At 52.8% G+C, this 18,817-nt stretch overlaps 2 protein-coding genes across 9 annotated transcripts in view; both read left to right on the top strand.

Moving 5' to 3' along the window:
- LOC123364118 overlaps positions 1 to 18,817 on the top strand; it is a 110,209-nt gene that overhangs the window by 29,885 nt on the left and 61,507 nt on the right. For 3 of the 7 annotated variants that reach the window (XM_045005947.1, XM_045005945.1, XM_045005942.1), the window contains exons 1-2: positions 12,677 to 12,802; positions 13,548 to 13,700. The exons of 1 other annotated variant lie outside the window; for it this stretch is intronic. The gene's annotated coding sequence lies outside the window, so the exon portion shown is untranslated. Of the gene's footprint in view, positions 1 to 12,401; positions 12,472 to 12,676; positions 12,860 to 13,547; positions 13,701 to 15,062; positions 15,144 to 18,817 lie in introns of those variants that run through there. 3 more of the 7 variants (XM_045005944.1, XM_045005943.1, XM_045005946.1) reach the window with 3 other exon arrangements.
- LOC123364116 (maestro heat-like repeat family member 5) overlaps positions 1 to 18,817 on the top strand; it is a 72,214-nt gene that overhangs the window by 20,642 nt on the left and 32,755 nt on the right. The window lies entirely within an intron of this gene.

The following is an 18,817-nucleotide window of genomic DNA, read 5'->3' as shown; positions in this document are numbered from 1 at the left end:
CCTGCTGACGAACTCCTCCCAGTGCTCCAGGATGTAAAAAATCTCACCTAAGTGTTGCCTAGCACACAGCCCAAGCGCTCGGGTGAGTCTCTGAGGGCTAGTCTACACTTACCTGCCGGGTCGACGCGGTGAGTTTGACTTCTCGGAGTTCGAACTATCGCGTCTAATCTAGACGCGATAGTTCGAACTCCCCGCACGCTCCGGTCGACTCCGGTACTCCACCACTGCAAACAGCGGTGGAGGAGTCGACCTTGGAGCCACGGACTTCGATCCCGTGGCGTCTGGACGGGTAAGTAGTTCGAACTAGGGTACTTCGAGTTCAGCTACGCTATTCACGTAGCTGAACTTGCGTACCCTAGTTCAACCCCCGCCCTTAGTGTAGACCTGCCCTGAGAGACAGAAAGATGGAGGTTGGGAATGCTGAGCAACAAGCCAAGGGGCCAAGATGGGCTCTCAAAGTCATCGCCATGGGCATGGGTATAAGGAAGATCTTTTCAATCCACTGGGCCTTGTCCAAGGCAAAATATACACATGTAGCATCAGGGGATTGACAAGGAATGAGGGATCTCTTGACCGTGGAGGAGCAAAGACCTCACCTCTCTTTCCTCTTCTTCTCGGAAATCAACCATCTCCACCAGAAACCATAGCTGGGGCTTGATACTCTCTGCTCGAAAAACCATCAGCCCGGTGCCCCAGCACTTGGAGAGGAAGCTCTGCGAAAGAGACACCATCAAGCTGGATGCATTGGGCACGGCCTGGCATGCACAGAGCCACTGGGTATAGTTGTCTGCTTCACTGGCCCCAAGCTGCCCCTGGGTAGCGACTGCTGTTCTGAACTAGGCACTGACCCCCACAGCTGGAACATGCAACAGGGGGAGCTGGTCCCTCTGGGCTACTGCGCATGTGCGGTGCCGGGGCCCGGTGGGGAGTGAGCACCCCGGGGCGGGGCCTGGGTCCCGACTCTCCCTGTCGCCTAGCAATGGGCAATTTGGGCTCCACCTCCACTGCCCTGCCCCAGATTCCTGGCTTGGGCTCCCCCCTGTGGTTGCTGCAGGGAAAGAGCAGGACCACACCCCGGCGGGGTCCCTCTCACCGCTCTGGGGAAGGGCCGTGGCCTGGCTGTCAAGGCTGGCCTTACCATGAGGCGAACTGAGGCAGCCTCCTCAGGTGCCAGACTGGGGGGGAGGGCAAGCGCCACTAGGACCCAGAGTGTAGAATATTGTGTCTGCTGCTGGTGCACATGTATTCTCTGTGCTCTAGATGCACAGAGATGGTGGAGTGCTGTGCTGGAGGAAGGAGGGCAGAAGAATTGGTGAGAGGAAATAACAGAAATCAGCAGGAGCTGTAGGGAGAGAAAGGAGAAGGAGCCTCTTATGTACCAATCTAGCACCCCCAGGAGAATTGGTGAGAGGGAATAACAGAAATCAGCAGGAGCTGTAGGGAGAGAAAGGAGAAGGAGCCTCTTATGTACCAATCTAGCACCCCCAGGAGCCTGGACTGATTAACACCAGCTTCTCAGGGAGTTTCCTGTTTCTTGCTGCTTCCCTGAACCCACTTGAGGAGAACAGGCAGTCAACTGAAGTAGTAGGAGCCAGTTAGGCCCTTAAGATGCTGATATCTTCCCTCACTCAGGCCCTGCTACCAGCCTGCTTATTTGTCTCCTTCAACTGAGTGAAGAGAGCCACGATAGCTGGCACAGAACAACAGTCATGAGTGAAAGAAGAAGAAAACGCCCCTCTGGGGCAGCATTCAGAAAGAGAAAGCAAGCAAAGGAAGCTTTTCTATCCAAGCAGGAAGGAGCTCTCCTGAGATACAGAGACACAAATGTTCACGGTGAGCCTTCCGGCCCTAGTGAGGATGTGAGTGGTGAGGAGATGCCTGATCTTCCAGTTAGTCAGAGTGCAAGTGACCTGGCATCTACTGCAGCATCCATATCTCCATCTGAAATGGATGTAACCATGCACATTCCTGAAGAAAAGTGTAGATCAGAGAAGTGTGTGGTGGAGACACAAGAAACAGCTGCTACTGAGTTTTGGTCCTTAAGACAAGATGATCCAGGACTGTGGACCCACATGAGCAGTAGCCTGAGGGACTTCCTTGTACTGCATGGGCCACAGCAAGTGAAAAACGTCCTGTTCCCCAAAGACAATGAAAATAGAAGTTTCCATCCAACACATTACTGGCGTGAAATCCCCAATGGTGACAAAGTGGAGAGGCAATGGCTTATGTACTCAAAAACCCAGAATGCTGCATACTGGTTTTGTTGCAAACTCTTCCAGTCTAATGTTCCAGCCCCATTGGGTTCTACAGGAACAAAGGACTGGAAAAATCTGGCTAGAAATGTGGCATACCATGAGATGGCAGCAAATCACCAGAGAGCATTCCATAGATGGAAAGAGCTTGAGATGAGAATAAGGTTAAAGGCCACCATAGATCATCAGCATCAAGAGAAGATTGCATCAGAGTCTCTTAACTGGCAAAATGTTCTGAAAAGGCTCATTGTCATTGTGAGAATGCTTGCTACCCAAAACCTAGCACCATGTGGCACTTCAGATCTCCTGTATGTGCCAAACAATGGAAACTTCCTTAAAATTGTGGAGCTGATGGCTGAGTTTGATGCTGTACTCCAGGAGCATCTAAAAAGAGTCACCACCCAAGAAATGTACACACACCACTACCTTGGAAAAACAATACAAAAAGAGATCATATAGTTACTGGCAACAAAAGTCATACAAAAGATTGTGGCAGATCTTAAGTCAGCAAGATATTATTCTGTTATTCTGGACTGCACATCTGACAGCAGTCATATGGAACAAATGAATTTAATGGTGTGTTTTGTAACAACAGAACCTAGTGAAAATGTCCCTGCAATAGTGACCGTCAGAGAGCATTTTCTAGAATGTATTGACATTGATACTACAGGAGCTGGTCTGAGAAATGTGCTTCTTGAAAAGCTGGAAGATATGGGAATTGCGATAGCTGACATGAGAGGTCAGGGCTATGATAATGGTGCCAACATGAGAGGAAAGAACAGAGGAGTCCAGACTCGATCTGAGAGTTAAACGCTTGAGCTTTTTTTGTTCCATGCAGTTCTCATTCATTGAACTTGGTAGTCAGTGATGCAGCATCAGCTTCTAGTGAGGCTGCTGAATTTTTTATGATCAGGGGCCAGTGGTGACTTAGATCCGTACCGACTGCTGTTCACGAGAGGCTGGCTTCAGCTGAGCTTAACAGAAGTGACACGAGCAGGGCAGAGCGCTCCCTCTGGTTCCAGTGGGGTGCTCCCAAACCCCACCACAGAGCCCCCAGCAGAGGGACTAATTTACAAGCAATACACCACCGGGACCATCTCTTATTGGCTGACCAGCTATTGGCCTCCTGTTCCATCAGCTTCTGGGCCTTGTTAATGCTCCCGCCCCCCTCCCTGATCCAGGCTCACCTCTGCCAACAGGACAGTGCAGGCCATGCGTTCGCCCTCCTGGCTAGCCTGGAGGCTGGGAAGGAGGAGCCACGGGATGCTCCTCAGGTCCTGTTTTGGGTGGATCACCATGGCCCTGGCAGAGAACAAGAGCTCGTGCTGACGTGTGCATGACAACCCTGCACATGCCGGAATCCGGCCTGGTCCCGGCCACCCCCTCCCATCTCTGCCCCACTGAGCTCCAGAGCGAGAACGTGACTCCTCCCGCTTCTGTCCTCACCTGCTAAGGAGAGCGAACCCCTTGGACTGGGCCTCCTCTAGCAGCTGCCAGCCTCGCTCCTGGTTCATTAGCTCCACAGCTGGCTGACTGCCCCTGAGGTGCAGCACCCGCACCAGGGCCTGCACGGCCATGCTGGGAAGAGAAGGGGGCAGGAGATGGTGATGCGGGGATGCCTGCTCTCTGGGCGGGGTGGGGGGGCAGGACTCCATTCCTGCAGCACTGAAGGGATCAGGGTGAGAATAGAAGCTGCCCCACTTCTGCCTATGGTTCCCCAGCTGGCAAATGTGGAGGTGGAGGTGGGGGGGTGCAGTGTCTGCAGATGTGACCTACACGCTCCTCCAAAGATGTGAAAATTCCCCCCACCCTGCCCAGGAAACTGACCCTGGGGAGAAAAGTACATGCAGTGCCCCCCTGAACACCCTGCTGCTCTGAGCCCTGCCCCCATGAGCTGCCCACTCTGAGGAGCTCTCTGGCTCCAGGAGTATCCGGGGGCAGCTCTGCCCTCTCCTAAGCACGAGAAGCCTGGCTGATCTGAACCTTCAGTCCCCCGAAGGCGTCAGGGGTCCCTGGACAACAAGGATCCAAGCAGGAGATTTCCCCCTCCTCGGGGCTAGCACAGACACTGCGTAGATGCTGGAATCCATCAGCCCCACACGTTACCTATGGGGACTGGAGTCACTGGGCAGGCCATTGCAGCACTTTCTGTGCTGAGCCTCCTGATCCAGGTAGGCCCATGCCCAGTACTGAGTGCCAGGAATAAAGGTGGGGAAAGCAGCCACAGTGACAGCAAAACCCCAGTGCTGAGAAGGCAAGAAGAGACTCCACCCAGGCTCTGTGCCCTGCTCTGCACATGCACATAAGCCACTGCCCTGCGCTCCACCAGCCTCCGTGTCGTCCCACGCTGGGCTAAAGCCCTGCTGCCATAAGGCAGCACTGGATTCACCACTGGGCAGCCTGGGTGCCAGTAAAGGGGGAACTGACCCACCAGGCAGCTCCCTCTACCAGCTCAGCTCCCCAGGGGCTCTTCATAAGAACAGCCATGCTGGGTCAGACCAATGGTCCATCTAGCCCGGTACCCTGTCTTCTGACAGTGGCCAATGCCAGGTGCTTCAGAAGAATGAACAGAACAGAGCAATTATCAAGGGGTCCATCCCCTGTCATCCACTTCCAACTTCTGGCCATCAGAGGTTTAGGGACACCCAGAGCATGGGGTTGCATCCCTGACCATCTTGGCTAATAGCCATGAATGGACCTATCCTCCTTGAATTTATCTAGTTCTTTTCAAACCCAATTATACTTTTGGACTTCACAACATCCCCTGGCAATGAGTTACACAGGTTGATTGTGCATTGTGTGAAGAAATACTTCCCTTTGTTTGTTTTAAACCCACTGCCTATTAATTTCATTGGCTGACCCCTGGTTCATGTGTTATGTCGGGGTAAATAACACTTCCCTAATCATTTTCTCCACACCATTCATGATTTTATAGACCTCTATCATGCCTCCCCTTAGTTGTCCCTTGTCTAGGCTGAACAGTCCCAGTCTTTTTAATCTCTCCTCATATGGAAGCTGCTCCATCCCGCTAATCATTTTTGTTGCCCTTCTCTGTATCTTTTCCATTTCTAATATACCATGGATTTATATACAGGCAATATGATATTTTCTGTCTCATTATCTACCCCTTTGCTAACGATTACCAACATTCTGTTAGCTCTTTTGGCTGCCGCTGCACATTGAGTGGATGTTTACGGAGAACTATCCACAGTGACTCCAAGATCTTGTTTTTGAGTGGTAACAGCTAATTTAGACCCCGTCATTTTGTATGTGGGATTATGTTTTCCAATGTGCGTTACTTTGCACTCATCAACACTGAATTTCATCTGCCATTTTGTTGCCCAGTCACCAGTTTAGTGAGATCTCTTTGGAACTCTTTGCAGTCTGCTTGAGACTGAATGGTGAGTAATTTTGTATCATCCACAGATTTTGCCACCTCACTGTTTTACCCCTGAACAGCAAAGGCCCCAGTACAGATCTTTGGGGACCCCACTATTTACCTCATTGTGAAAACTGAAAATGTATTCTTACCCTTTTTCCTGCCTTTTAACCAGCTACAGTCCATGAGGGGACCCTCCCTCTAATCCCATGAATGCTTACTTTGCTTAAGAGCAAACTTAGTTTCCTTCTGTTCATTTTAGGCACCAAGCGAAAGGCCTCTGGATCACCCAGGGGACAGCTCGCCCCAATCAGTGAGGACAAGGAAAAGCCAAGGAAGAGCAGAGTGAGTGAGGAGAGAGCGGGAAATCCACAGCACACTGGGGAAGTGCCCATGGCACAGATGGTACAGAGGTACCAGGCCTCGTCTTTAGATGTGTTATGGCCTTTTTTGCAATTAACAGTGCTTAGAACTGGGCCTCATTGGGGTCATTTGTACCTGTCTGCAGTAGATAATCCAAGTCCTGCAGCCCCTCAGCCGATGCTGCGGCAATGAGAGAGGACAATCACTGCTGGAACTGCAAGTGTGGGCAGATGCAGATGGTTACTGTCGGAGAAAAACTCAGTTCTCGCTTTTTCTTTGGGTGCAGCAAAATCAAATACTTTATTCTTTCTCTAGTAATTACAATAGAGGGAGGGAGTGCCCTAGGACACAGGGTCGCCCCAGTCCCGGGCAGGTCTCTCAACTGGTAAACAATTACAGCAAGCCTTTATACCTTTGTTACAGACAATAACTAGCAATAATACAGACAATAATGGGCAACAACTGCATTTTGTTTATACATAAGCCATTCTGCTATCTTATTTGTCTCACTCCTAGAAAACGCAAGCCTGCATATTTGGTTATCAGTACAAGGTCGTAATAACTTTTTACACAGTTCTTTTCCTCTTGCCTCACACTATCCTTGCTTCTACAAGTCTCACGTCATTAGGATTACAGCTAGCCTAACTCTTGCTAACTGACTGACATGCATTAAAATCCCCTTCAAATCCTTGTTAATTCTTTCCCTGCTTCCACATTACCCATGGGGGTAACCTGCCGGCAAGGTCATGTAGGGACATTGAGGTTGCTCTAAGGTTCCTGAGATCTCAGGTCCCTGCACACCCCAGTTTTACATCAGCCCTGCCGAGCCGTGTGTCTGTGTCTCTTACAGTTTCCGAAATGACACACCATACAGAGAAGCTGTTCATAGCCCTGGGGCCAATCCTGCAGAGCACAAGCATACAGGTGAGTCTGGAACCATGGCCAGTGCGGCCAAAGCTAGCGAATGTCTGCCTGCCAGTGCAGAGCCTGCCGGGACCCTGTGCATCGAAACCCATGACCCATCAGTGCTCCATAGTGTAGGGCAGAAGGTGGGGGAAAGAATCCCAGCAGGGCTCCGGCTGCATTCCCATCTCTGGGCTGCCTAGCAGCATTTCCCCAAACACTCTGCTGAGAAAGGATCCCAGCCTGGACTGGGAGGGGACAAGGTCCCTCCACACTGTGTGCAAATCATTTCTGTTTCTGTTTGGGTCTGGCAGGTCAGAGAAGCCCTTGCTTCTTTTATACGGACAATGGGGGTGCATGGGCTCTTGGAGAAATCTGCATCAAGACCTTTAATTGACTTCTTGGTGTGTCAGTGCACCCTGACCCTCGACAGCACGGTAAGAATCCGCAGAGACCTTAGCGATGGGAGTCCGTGAACGGGACAGAACATCAAGGGATAGGGAAGGAGGGGCAGCTGCAGATGGGGAGGGGCAGGCGATGGGCAGCAAATAGGGCTTGGGAAGCAGATGGAACTGGGGATGGCGCCCTCCATCTACTGATGGAAGATGATGACAAATAGAAGACAGTGTTTTTTCCTCCCAGCCCATTTTCTCTCCTCCCTCTCCTAGCTGCCATCTGGGCTCTGTCCCTCAGGCTGGGAGGGCAGGACCCCTGGCTTCCTCCTTCTTTCGCCCCACTGTGATCATCCACCCTACAGGAGCCTAAGCCATGATGGATCTAGTTTTCCCCAGGCAGAGGGGTGGATCCTAGACCTGGCTGGTTATGGCACAGTCACAGCCAGGGTTGCACCTTTTCCCTTCAAGCCCCATTTTCACCCCCTGCCATGCCCACTAGAGTTACCGTGCCACGGAGATCTCCACTGAATCTTAATCTCCCTGGTGTCTCCCTTATTTCTCACCCTCAGGAGGAAGCAGACGGGAGGCGCACCATGGAGCTGGAGGTCCGCCAGCTCTGCTCCAGCACCCTGCAGTCCCTGGGTGACTCCCCGAGAATGGTCAATGTAGGTGACCCTGCCTCTCTCCATTGGACGCAGGCCTCTGTGAGTCTGAGCTTTTCGATGAGACAGGCCCCAACCAGACTTATTTATCTGAGCCTCCCTGCTCCAGAACATCCTGGGGTTGGGTAAAATGGACCCTGGATCTGAGCCAGACCTGGTTCTTTGGAACAGAGACCACTCACCGGCTGAGTGCCCCTGCATGCCAGGGTTTGGTGTCACAGGGGCTCTTCCGCTCTAGCATCCCCTGTGGTCAGTCATGCTGGTTCTGCAGCTTCCATAGCTCAGTCCCTCTTTGTCGGTCCCTCTGTTAACTTTTCCTGGCTGTTCCAGGGTGGGGTCTATACAGCCCATCACATTCTTGTTTTGCAAATGCCAACCCTAGCCCAGGATTTCCTGCCTTTCACCCACACTACCCTGGTGCCCAAGGGAGAGTCCACTGAGCTGGGAGACACCACATCCACATCTCATCTCTGCTGACTATTGCTTATGTTTCCACACATGGCACAGACCTGATTACTGACCCAGGCCTCAGAACCCAAGCCTGAGCAGTCAAGTATTAGCCACACTGAACAGCAACATTGCACAAGGTCACTCCAGGCTGAGCTGAGACTAGAAGACACATTTCTAACAAGGCAGACCCAAGTATTGTGCACTCAGCTACGCTGTCTTTCAGATTGAGCATGCCAAATATACGTGCTTTAGTTACTACAGGTGGGGATAGATCCCCGGCGGTTCCTGATCTCCACTCTTCTATACTGGCTAGCAAAGAGTTGTGTAACCCTCTGGCATAGTGTGTGTTAAGTCCCGCTCCTGTCCACACAGCAGACAGCCATTGCGTCTGTGGTTCAAGTGGCACAGGTCTGTGTGGGGATGTGAAGGTCAGAGCTCAAACCTCCCTGAGTGCCTGTTATGGCTTCACTTGATAGGATTGGTTTCCTAGTCTCCTCTTTATTGATCAAGCTGGTGTATTGCATTCACGCCATGAGAACACAGCCTTTCCAAGTGAGACTGGAGTTAGGAAATACTGTGCTGCCAATGATGAGGCTACACTCAACAAAAGGCGGCGGGGTGGGGGTCAGTCATGTGTCACTTGATTTGGTGCTGGAGGCAGACACTGACAGGTGTGAAGGGAGGGGGGATCACTGCATGGTTCAGGCTGGGTAGAGAGGTCTGGCTGGCGGTGGCAAGGCCAGGGGTCCTGTCTAGTGTAGGAAAGAGAGAGCTGGTGCAGGAGGAGGATATTTCTGTACTGAGATGGCTTTTCTGTGCTCTGCAGGTTTTATGGCCCGGGCTGCTGCTTCAGCTGAGCCCAGCAGCCTATGGACCAGCCCTGCCTCTCCTCCTGCAGACGTCAGTTAGGGTGGTAAAGAGGATGCAGGAGGAAGGCAGGCTGCCCTTGGCCAGGAGGTGCAGCAAGGAGAACAGAGGTGAATCCCAGTATCTTATCCACCCGCTCTTAGTCCTGTAGCGAGAGGCGTCTGCCCCCAGGTGGGGGTGGGGATCAGCTCTTGGCTCTGCTTCCATCTCACTGCAAGGACACAGCCAGCCGTCAAGGGCCCAGGTAGAGCTCAGAGACGAATGCAAAACCTCCAGAGCCTGATGGGATGTCCCCACTCTGTTCACAGGGTGTCGGTCAAGCCACAGGGCCACTCTACCCCAGGAGCTGCTGGCTCGGCTGCTGGTGAGTAACCCGCAGCCAGGAGGTTTCCTTAGCCTCAGTGGGAAGGGGCCACTCCTGGAGCTGGCATGCAATGCGTGGTGGCTCTTCTCCCCGCAGCCCCCAGAGGAGCTGGCTCGTCACATTCCTCTTGTTCATTGCACATCGACCCAGCACCTCTCGGCATTTAACAGAACCAGCGAGCCCTCTGAGCCAGCCACCTTCCTGGCTCCCCTGATCCTGGGGCTGGACCAGGTCCCCCAGCACAAGTTAGTGCAGCCCTTGGATGGCTCCAATAGAAGCCAGCTGGAATGAGCCCTTAGGGACTGTTGTGCAGGCCCCCACCTGCCCCCTGGCCTCCAGCATCCTCCCTTGCCAAGGGGCAGCTGGGGATTCCCTTTATGCCCAGCTGCCTCTTTCGGGCTGCTTCAAGCTCCCCTTGTGCTGCTGTGACCTAGGCCAAGGGTCTGACTCAGCAGCTGCCTGACGGCCTCTGGATAATCCTGTCTCCTTTCATCTGAGCTAGAGCCAGCCCAGGAGTGAGAGGATGGAAGGAGCCAATAGCTGGTCCATGGAGTGTCCCTGATCAACTGAAATATCCATCTTAATCCTGTCCTGGCTGTCAGCTCCACCTCCCTGCTGTCTCCTTCCCTCCATCACTGAGCCCTCCCCCTGCACCTGTAGGGAGCTCCCTTCTCACACTGCCTTGCAAGGGAGGGGTACAGCCACCTCTGCCTCTTTGTCCGCCAGGTGCTCGCTGCATCTTCGTATAGGTCAGAAGGGCAGCCATGTTCCTCCCCTTCCAGCTGATCAGCAGGTTCCAGGCTGGGTCGGGCTGATTCTGGGATAACTACATGACGGAAACGCTCCTCTACCTGGAAGGTGAGGAGGGAGTGTCTCCCCTTGCAGGAGCGAAGGGAGGGGACACTGTGGTGCTGGGCTCAGAGAGGGAGAGGCCAGGGCCTCCCTCTGAATCCAGGATAATATGATGCTGTGACCTTGGAATCAGCGAGGATCACGTCAGAATCATATCCCTTGGTTCATCGAGCCCAGCCCCCTGTGCCCAGACAGGAAGGATCCTTTCTGGGACCGTATCTAACCTTCATCTGACCCCTCACACCCTGGGGAAGGATTTTGGCAAGCAGCACTCCTGGGTATTTCATGTGAAGGGCTCTGGATCTGAGGAGCATTGTTGTCCATCAGCGATTTGCAAAGAGCCATGGATTCCGCTCGGGGCCCATGAGTCGGCAGCTCCTCCCCACCCCCTGCCAAACAATAGTCGTGTTGTAGGCTGCTCCCCAGTAGAAGGGCCTAAACACAAAGGAAACTGACCTGCCCATCTCTTCCACATCACAAGACCTGCTTCTGCCAGAGGGAGTGGGAGCAGCAGCTGCTGCAGGTAAGGGTCAGAGAAATGGAGGGCTGGGAAGGACCTCAAGAGGTCATCTAGTCCAGCCCGCCCACAATGAGGCAGGATTAAGAGGCCCCTCAGCAGCAGTGGCGTAGCCAGGTTTTAACAGCAGGGGGAGAAAGCAAACATAAAAAAGGCGCCCCCTCTTGGCTCCTCCTCCGGCCACGCCCCCGGCTCCTCCAGCCATGCCGTGCCCCCTCGGCTGGCTCCTCCGGCCACACTGCGGCCACGCTGTGTGCCCCCCCAGCCATGCTGCCCCCCCCCCCAATGGCTGTACAGGGAGGCTGGCAGAGGATGGAGGTACGAGGGGAGGTGAAGGGGAGGGAAAGGCAGGGGCACGGGGTACATGGGAGGGGTACACGGGGTATGGAGATTGGGGAGGGGTTACTGGGGATGGGAGTTGGCTGGAGTCCCCGTCGCTCTCTGTGCAGAGGGGGATGGAGCTCCCCCCGGGACCTGGAGAGCCTGGGAGGGGCTCGCCACGTGCAGCACCAGCCCAGCTCAGCACTGGCCCTACCTCTTGGGGGGTGGGGGAAGAAGGCAGCGAGCCCCACCAGGCGCGGTCCAAGCGAGCTGCTTCCACGCCGGCCTGCCGCAGCTGCCCGCCCCACAGCTCCTTCGGCCGTGTTGCTGGCAGTGCTGGCCTGCAGGCGCCGCTTCCGCCCCACGATCAGCTATATCCCTCCTGCTGGGAGACACAGCTGATCAGCGGTGGCGGGGCAGAAGCCGGGCAGGCCGTTCAGAGTGGAGCCCGTGAGGCAACACTTTTTAAAAAATGTGGGGAGGAGAAGCAGCTGCTTCTGATACATCCCACTAGCTACGCTACTGCTCAGCAGCACTGCATTCTGGGACAGAGGAAGGGGCTGAGCTCAGCAGATACAATTGGAGAAGCACCAGGGGCAGCTCATAAGGATTCACAAGCATTAGGAGAGATGTGGGGGGTGACAGTGCACGCTCCCTCTTCCTCTCCCCTTCCCTCCCAGCTGTGGTAGGTTCTTGGCTGGAGCTATTGAGAGGACCAGTTTCTTGGCCCCTCTCGGTTCTAACTGGCTCTTCTTTCCCTGGCAGTTTCTGGAAGACCTTCTCTTCTTCATTTCGGACCACACCTGGCTGGGCTGGTTCACTGCTAGTATCAGGCGCCAGCTGCCCACAGTGATAAGCGGCCCGGTGACAAGGTCGGTGTCCTGGAAGGAATTGGGGGTCAGTGCCTAGTTCAGAACAGCAGTCGCTACCCAGGGGCAGCTTGGGGCCAGTGAAGCAGAGAACTATATACCCAGTGGCTCTGTGCATGCCAGGCCATGCCCAACGCATCCAGCGTGATGGTGTCTCTTTCGCAGAGCTTCCAAGTGCTGGGGCACCGGGCTGATGGTTTTTCCAGCAGAGAGCATCAAGCCCCAGCTATGGCTTCTGGTGGAGATGGTTGATTTCCGAGAAGAAGAGGAAAGAGAGGTGAGGTCTTTGCTCCTCCACGGTCAATAGATCCCTCATTCCTTGTCAATCCCCTGATGCTACATGTGTATGTTCTGCTTTGGACAAGGTCCAGTGGATTGAAAAAATGTTCCTTATACCCATGCCCATGGCGATGACTTGGAGAGCCCATCCTGGCCTCTTGGAGGTTGGGAATGCTGAGCAACAAGCCATCTTTCTGTCTCTCAGACTCGCCCGAGCGCTTGGGCTGTGTGCTAGGCAACACTTAGGTGAGATTTTTGACATCCTGGAGCACTGGGAGGAGTTCGTCAGCAGGGTGAAGTTCCAGCCTTCTGCCGGTGGCTCTCTGGAGGTACAGTCCCACCTAGCATCTCTGCTCTTTCATCCATCCCTTCACCAGCCTTTGCAGGTAAAGGGACCTGCCAGGGAGGACTCTGCTTCCCAGAAGCCTGTTCAGTGAAGAGCTGAATTTCCAAGCAGTGGCTCAGCCTCCGTGAAGGGAGCCCTTTCCTTACTCCTACATGGAGCTGCAATCACAGCACAATGGGGTGGATCCAGGGGGGAAGGTGGGTCCTGTTGTATAAGCTCTCCGGGGTATCTCCTGGGCAGCTCAGACATGCTCCACCAGCCCCATAAACAAGGCTCAGAGAGGGCCCAAAAGACACTGCCATACCATCAGCTCCAGCTGACACATTTCTCAGCAGAACAGACCCTTGATCTTCCCCTGATCTGGGCTATTTCACAGACCTTCCTGGTAGACTCACCAGGGCTGGCGTGTCTGACATTCCTCTCGCACCACCACCACCACCTTCCCAGTAACTCTCTGGGCCTGTGCAATCCACTGTAGTCCCAGTGACATCTCTGGAGCTAGGCTGAATTAAAGCAGCTGCTAGTGCATCCCCTTTGGCTGCCAGGTCACCTCAGCCACCAAATCCTGGGGAGCTGGGAAGGGTCTCGGAGTCCAGGCAATTCAGCTCAGCAGAGTAGCCTTTGGTTGCTAAGCCGGCTGGGTGAAAAATCCTCCCCTGGCCCCATTTGTGAGTTAGGAGTAGCTGGAGGCCATCCCGTCTCCTCACTCTTTCCTTTGCAATTCTCAGGAGCCAGCTTCCATCAAGCAGCTGAGAAGCCTCCTGCTCCTGCTCCTCACCTATGGGCACGTGGTCCACTCAGGCCCCACGGATCTCATCCTAGGGAGCACAGACTGCAAGATCCTGTCTCCCATGTGACAACACTATTTTCTGAGCCCACGCGTAAGTCAGAACCCTCCCCTGACTGCCCACACATCACCTAGCCGGGCTGTGCACAGCAGCACAGATCTATGTCTTTGCATAAACTCAGCTCAGAGGGCTGGCCCTTTGCCCCAGGAGGGACAGGAGACATGGGAATAGCACCATTCTCTGTGACTCCGCCATCTCAGTTAGCTTCTTCTCTGATTCCAGGCCCATGGAAGCTAATGGAAGGACTCCCATCTAGGCCTTGTTAGAGTGTAGCTGAGCATCACTTGGTGCTCTTGTCCCAGAGACGACTGTACCCTGTTTGGTACCTCTAGGCTTGTGCCGCACTCAGGGATCAGAAGATAAAGATTTAAGGCCTGTTTCCCCACACACTGCAGTCAATGGTGTAGCTGGGCACAAAAGGCGCACGGAGGGATTCAGGTCCCTAGCCCGGTTGACAGGCTCTGGTGCTGAAGGGGGATTTTTAAGATAACTCTAGGTTGTTTTCTTGCCATGGGAAGTTTGAGGCCGACGTTCAGTCCTACGCTGGTTACAATGCCCAGATGCGCGTCCCAGCGAAAAGGAGAGGGGATGCTGGTTTGGTTGAACTGAATGTTCTCCTTGGAGAATGGACGCTTTGTTAGGGAGAGCCCAGCCAGCTCCAGGAGAGCAGCAGATTCCTGTCCCAGATCAGACAATTACGACCTGATTGTCAGGGGAGCTGAGCAGCCCCAGGGCCCATTGACAGCTCTGGGAACTGCAAGTGCTCAGCACCTCTGGAAATCAGCCCGTTCCTTGCATCTATCTCCAGAGATGGTCCCCTAGGGAATGCAAAGATGTTCCACTCGGCAAGCCAGGTCCTTTCCCTTAGGCCGTGAGAACAATCCAGCCTAGGACAGCAGCTCCCTTGTAGAGACTCGCCCTGTAGCCTTGTGTCTCAGCTCTCTATTGCCTGTGGCTGTTTCCTCATTGTTCTCTCCCCCTTCTGTCTGCGAGCCCAGGACCCACTGGTGAGATCTGCTTTTTTGATAAGCCTCGTGCTGGTGGGTGAAGCTTTCACCCAAGAGAGCAGACATCAGCCCTGCAAGGCAGAGGTGCGTGTGGCAGTGACTTCACAAGGGCCTTTGGGAGGAACTTAGCCTATTGGGCAAAGGTGGTGAGGAGGCTGTGACCTCACACAGCACCCTTAACCTCAGGCAGGCAGGACAGGGATGCAGGGTAGGGGGAACCTCGGAGACCCCTGTAGCCTTGCTGCAGGAAGCCTGCTTCTCGCGGTCTCTCCTAGAGGACTAAAGGAGGATTTGTGGTCACGCACCTGAGTGCTAAGGAGGAGCATATTTGGGAGTGTTCTCCTTTCTATGTTGATTTTGTAGAAAGCAGACATTCCCTGGGTAGAAGGTAAGATTCTCAGTGAGGGCTGGAACCTGTTCAATCTGATCCATATGTTGCCAGCCAAGCTCTAGGCTCGTAAAACAGAAGGTAAGTTGGCAGAAAAATGTCCCACCTTGGACTCCACCCCTTAGTAACTGGCTACCTAATAGGTCTCAAAACGTAATTGTAAATAAGGAATCATTGTCGAGTGGGTGTCTTTCTAGTAGGGTCCTGCAGGGATTGATTCTTGGATGTACACTAACATTTTGATCACTGACTTGTAAGCAAATACACAATCATCACTGTAAAATCTTCCAATGACAGAAAGCTTGGGGAATGGTAAATAATGAAGAGGACACATCACTCATACTCTGGAACTGCTCCCCACAAAGCCAGTCAGGACTTTGGGGAGCCTCCTCTCCCCTGGAGCAGACTGTCTTCAGGGCAAGAAGCTTACATGGCTTCATCTTCCTGGGTCTGAGATGGGAGCATTCAGCATAAGCCCCTCCGTGTGCTTCCCACAGCGAGTCTGCCCTGGCGGGGTCCTGGGGAAGCCAGAGGGTTCTGCATGCACCCCCACTTCGCAATCAGACTTGACTATTAGCCAGTCAGTAAAACAGAGGTTTATTAGATGACAGGAACACGGTCTAAAACAGAGCTTGTAGGTACAGAGAATGGGACCCCTCAGCCGGGTCCATCCGGGGGCCCAGTGAGCCAGACAACCCCATCTGCCCTCACTTCCCGTCCCCAGCCAGCTCCCAACTGAAACCCCCTCCAGCCCCTCCTTCTCTGCTGAGTTCCTTTCATAGAATTCATAGAAGTCATAGACAAAGTCAGAAGGGACAATTATGGTCATCTAGTCTGACCTGCACAATGCAGGCCACAAACTCTCACCCACCCACTCCTGTAACAAACTCCTAACCTATGTCTGAGTTACTGAAGTCCTCAAATCGTGGTTAAAGAGCTCAAGGTGCAGAGAATCCTCCAGCAAGTGACCCGTGCCCCACGCTGCTGAGGAAGGGGAAAACCTCCAGGGCCTCTGCCAATCTGCCCTGGAGGAAAATTCCTTCCCAACCCCAAATATGGCGATCAGTTAAACCCTGAGCATGTGGGCAAGACTCACCAGCCAGCACCCAGGAAAGAATTCTCTGTAGTAACTCAGAGCCCACCCCATCTAACATCCCATCACTGACCATTGGGCATATTTACCTGCTAATAATCAAAGATCAATTAATTGCCAGAATTAGGCTATCCCATCATACCATCCCCTCCATAAACTTATCAAGCTTAGTCTTGAAGCCAGATATGTCTTTTGCCCCCACTGCTCCCCTTGGAAGGCTGTTTCAGAACTTCACTCCTCTAACGGTTAGAAACCTTCTTCTAATTTCAAATTTAAACTTCCTACTGTCCAGTTTATATCCAGTTGTTCTTGTGTCCACATTGGTACTGAGATTAAATAATTCCTCTCCCTCCCTGATATTTATCCCTCTAATACATTTATAAAGAGCAATCATATCTCCCCTCAGCCTCCTTTCCCAGGCCAGGACGTCATCTGACCTCTTTGTTCTCCCACACCTTTAGCATCCCCTTGCAGTGGGGAAGGGCCCAGGCGATTAGTTGCCAGGAGACAGAGTGTCAGCCCAAAACTGAGGCACCCACACAGTATTCAGAGGAAACACCAAGAACAGTCCTACTGGTTTGACACTCAGACCAGTCTCTCGCTGCTGACCTAGCTGTAACTCTCGGTTCTTGATGTTAGCTACCAACACCGGCTCATATTATCTTTGCCCTGCTCTAGCCTCACTCCAGCCCCACTACCGAACTGCTACAACCTTGCCTCCTCCTCCTGAGCCTCCCCAAGTCCTCAGACTCTGACTGCCCGGCTTCGAACTTCCGCCTGTATCTGGACTCTGGCTCTGATTCTGGTTTGTCTTGGACTCTGGTCTCGGTTTTGATCCTGTCGCATCCCTGGACCTTGATTCTAGCACCACTCTTAGCCTAGGCGCAATCCTACACCTAGCTGCGACGTATGCTCTAACCACTAGACCTAATTATCAGACGTGGCATTTGACATCAGATGGTGCAACTGTTTGCAGAAAAGCGAGTTTTCCGGAAGTAAGTGGCCCATATTCAAAAGGAGACATGTCACACCAGGTGTGAACCATGGCGTTGGTCATGAGACTAGCCCTGTGGTGCCCCAACTGGAGTGGTTCGATGGAGATGACTGAAAATGTAGGGGTTTCCTTAACCAGCCTCTGTCCCTAGACCTACTCCTCCTTTATTGGCTCTGACACCCAACATTCCCGATAAATACCAGGATTTTGTGGACATCTTCGAAAGAAAGGAGGACACATTGCCTCTGCACCGAGACTGTGACTGCCCTATTGACCTACAGCCTTGGGCGAAAGTTGCCTTTAGCCATATTTACGCAATGTCCAAACCAGAACTAGTGGCTCTCCCTGCGTACAGCCATGAAAACCAGTCCAAAGGGTTTATTTGCTACTAAGCATTTTCCCACAGCTGCCCTGGCCCTTTTTGGGAAGAAGAAAGGTGGGACTCTACGCCTTCGTGTAGATTACCAGCCCCTGAACAAAGTGAGAGTTTGGAACCAGTAGCCCCTAATCTTAATCCCAGAATTGTTGGATCACATGAAACCTGCACGGGTATTCATCAAACTAGACCTTCAAGGATTTACAATCTAACATTCATTTGGGTGGGAGACAAATGGAAGACAGATTTCAAAACACATTATGGACACTTTCACTGTCTGGTAATGCCATTTGGACTGACTAAGGGTCCTGTGACCTTGCAACACTTCGTCAGTGATGTATTTGGGGACATTCTGGATCACTACATTCTCATCTATTTAGATGACATACTTTTCTCTTTGAAGAGCCCAGAGCAGTACACGCTGCCCACATCAGAACCTGAAGAGGTTGTGGCAGAATGGTCTCTATACAAAATTGGAAAAGTGCACCTCTAGCCAACTCTCCATGGAGATTTTGGGGTACATCCTCTTCCCAGAAGGAGTTAAGAATGATCCAAATAAGGTGGAAGCCATTCACTACTAGGAGGAACTTGAAGCACTCAAGAAGAGCAGCACTTTCTAGGTTTCCCCAGTTTTACTGCTGCTTCAGCCCAGGGTTCTCAGAGAGAAGAAGCCCCATGGTAGCTCTCCTCCACAAGACTGTCAAATTTGTTTGGTCGCCCAAGGGCCAATAAGCCCTCAACAGCTCAAAATTGCCTTCACTGCTGCACCTATTCTGGCGTACACCAATCCAACTGAAGCATTCATTATGGAAGTTGACACATCTAATATGACAATTAGGGCCATGCTCGCTCAGGCATGGCTCCCAGCACCTGCTGCAAACCTGTGCATAACACTCCTGGAGGCTCACCCCCACAGACCAAATCTAGGAGTGTGGGAACTTGGCAGATGGGTATATGAGAAGCCGAAGTGCTTAGACTTCAAGGACGGGCTAATTAGGCTGTGAACTGTGTAGTGCGAAGCTGGCCTTGGGCTGGTTCTCATCTGCCAGTAGGCAGTAAACAGGATAATAAATCAGAAAGTTGTACAGGATGACAATTACCCTATGAAGTTATAGCTGTGCCTGTGTGTATCTTATTAACCAATTAGCAATTGCTTGATTGCCTGCCATAATTGTATATAAGAGCATGCTGGAGAGAAATAAATGACTTTGCTACCAATCACATTGATTGTTGGGCTCTGTCCGTGCCCGCCTGAGAGGCACCTTGACAATGAGTGGGTTCTGATAAAATCA

This window comes from Mauremys mutica, chromosome 2 (assembly GCF_020497125.1).
Source record: "Mauremys mutica isolate MM-2020 ecotype Southern chromosome 2, ASM2049712v1, whole genome shotgun sequence".
Classification (NCBI taxonomy): domain Eukaryota; kingdom Metazoa; phylum Chordata; order Testudines; family Geoemydidae; genus Mauremys; species Mauremys mutica.
The sequence above is the reverse complement of the archived record's forward strand: the minus strand, read 5'-3'. Positions and strand labels throughout refer to the sequence as shown.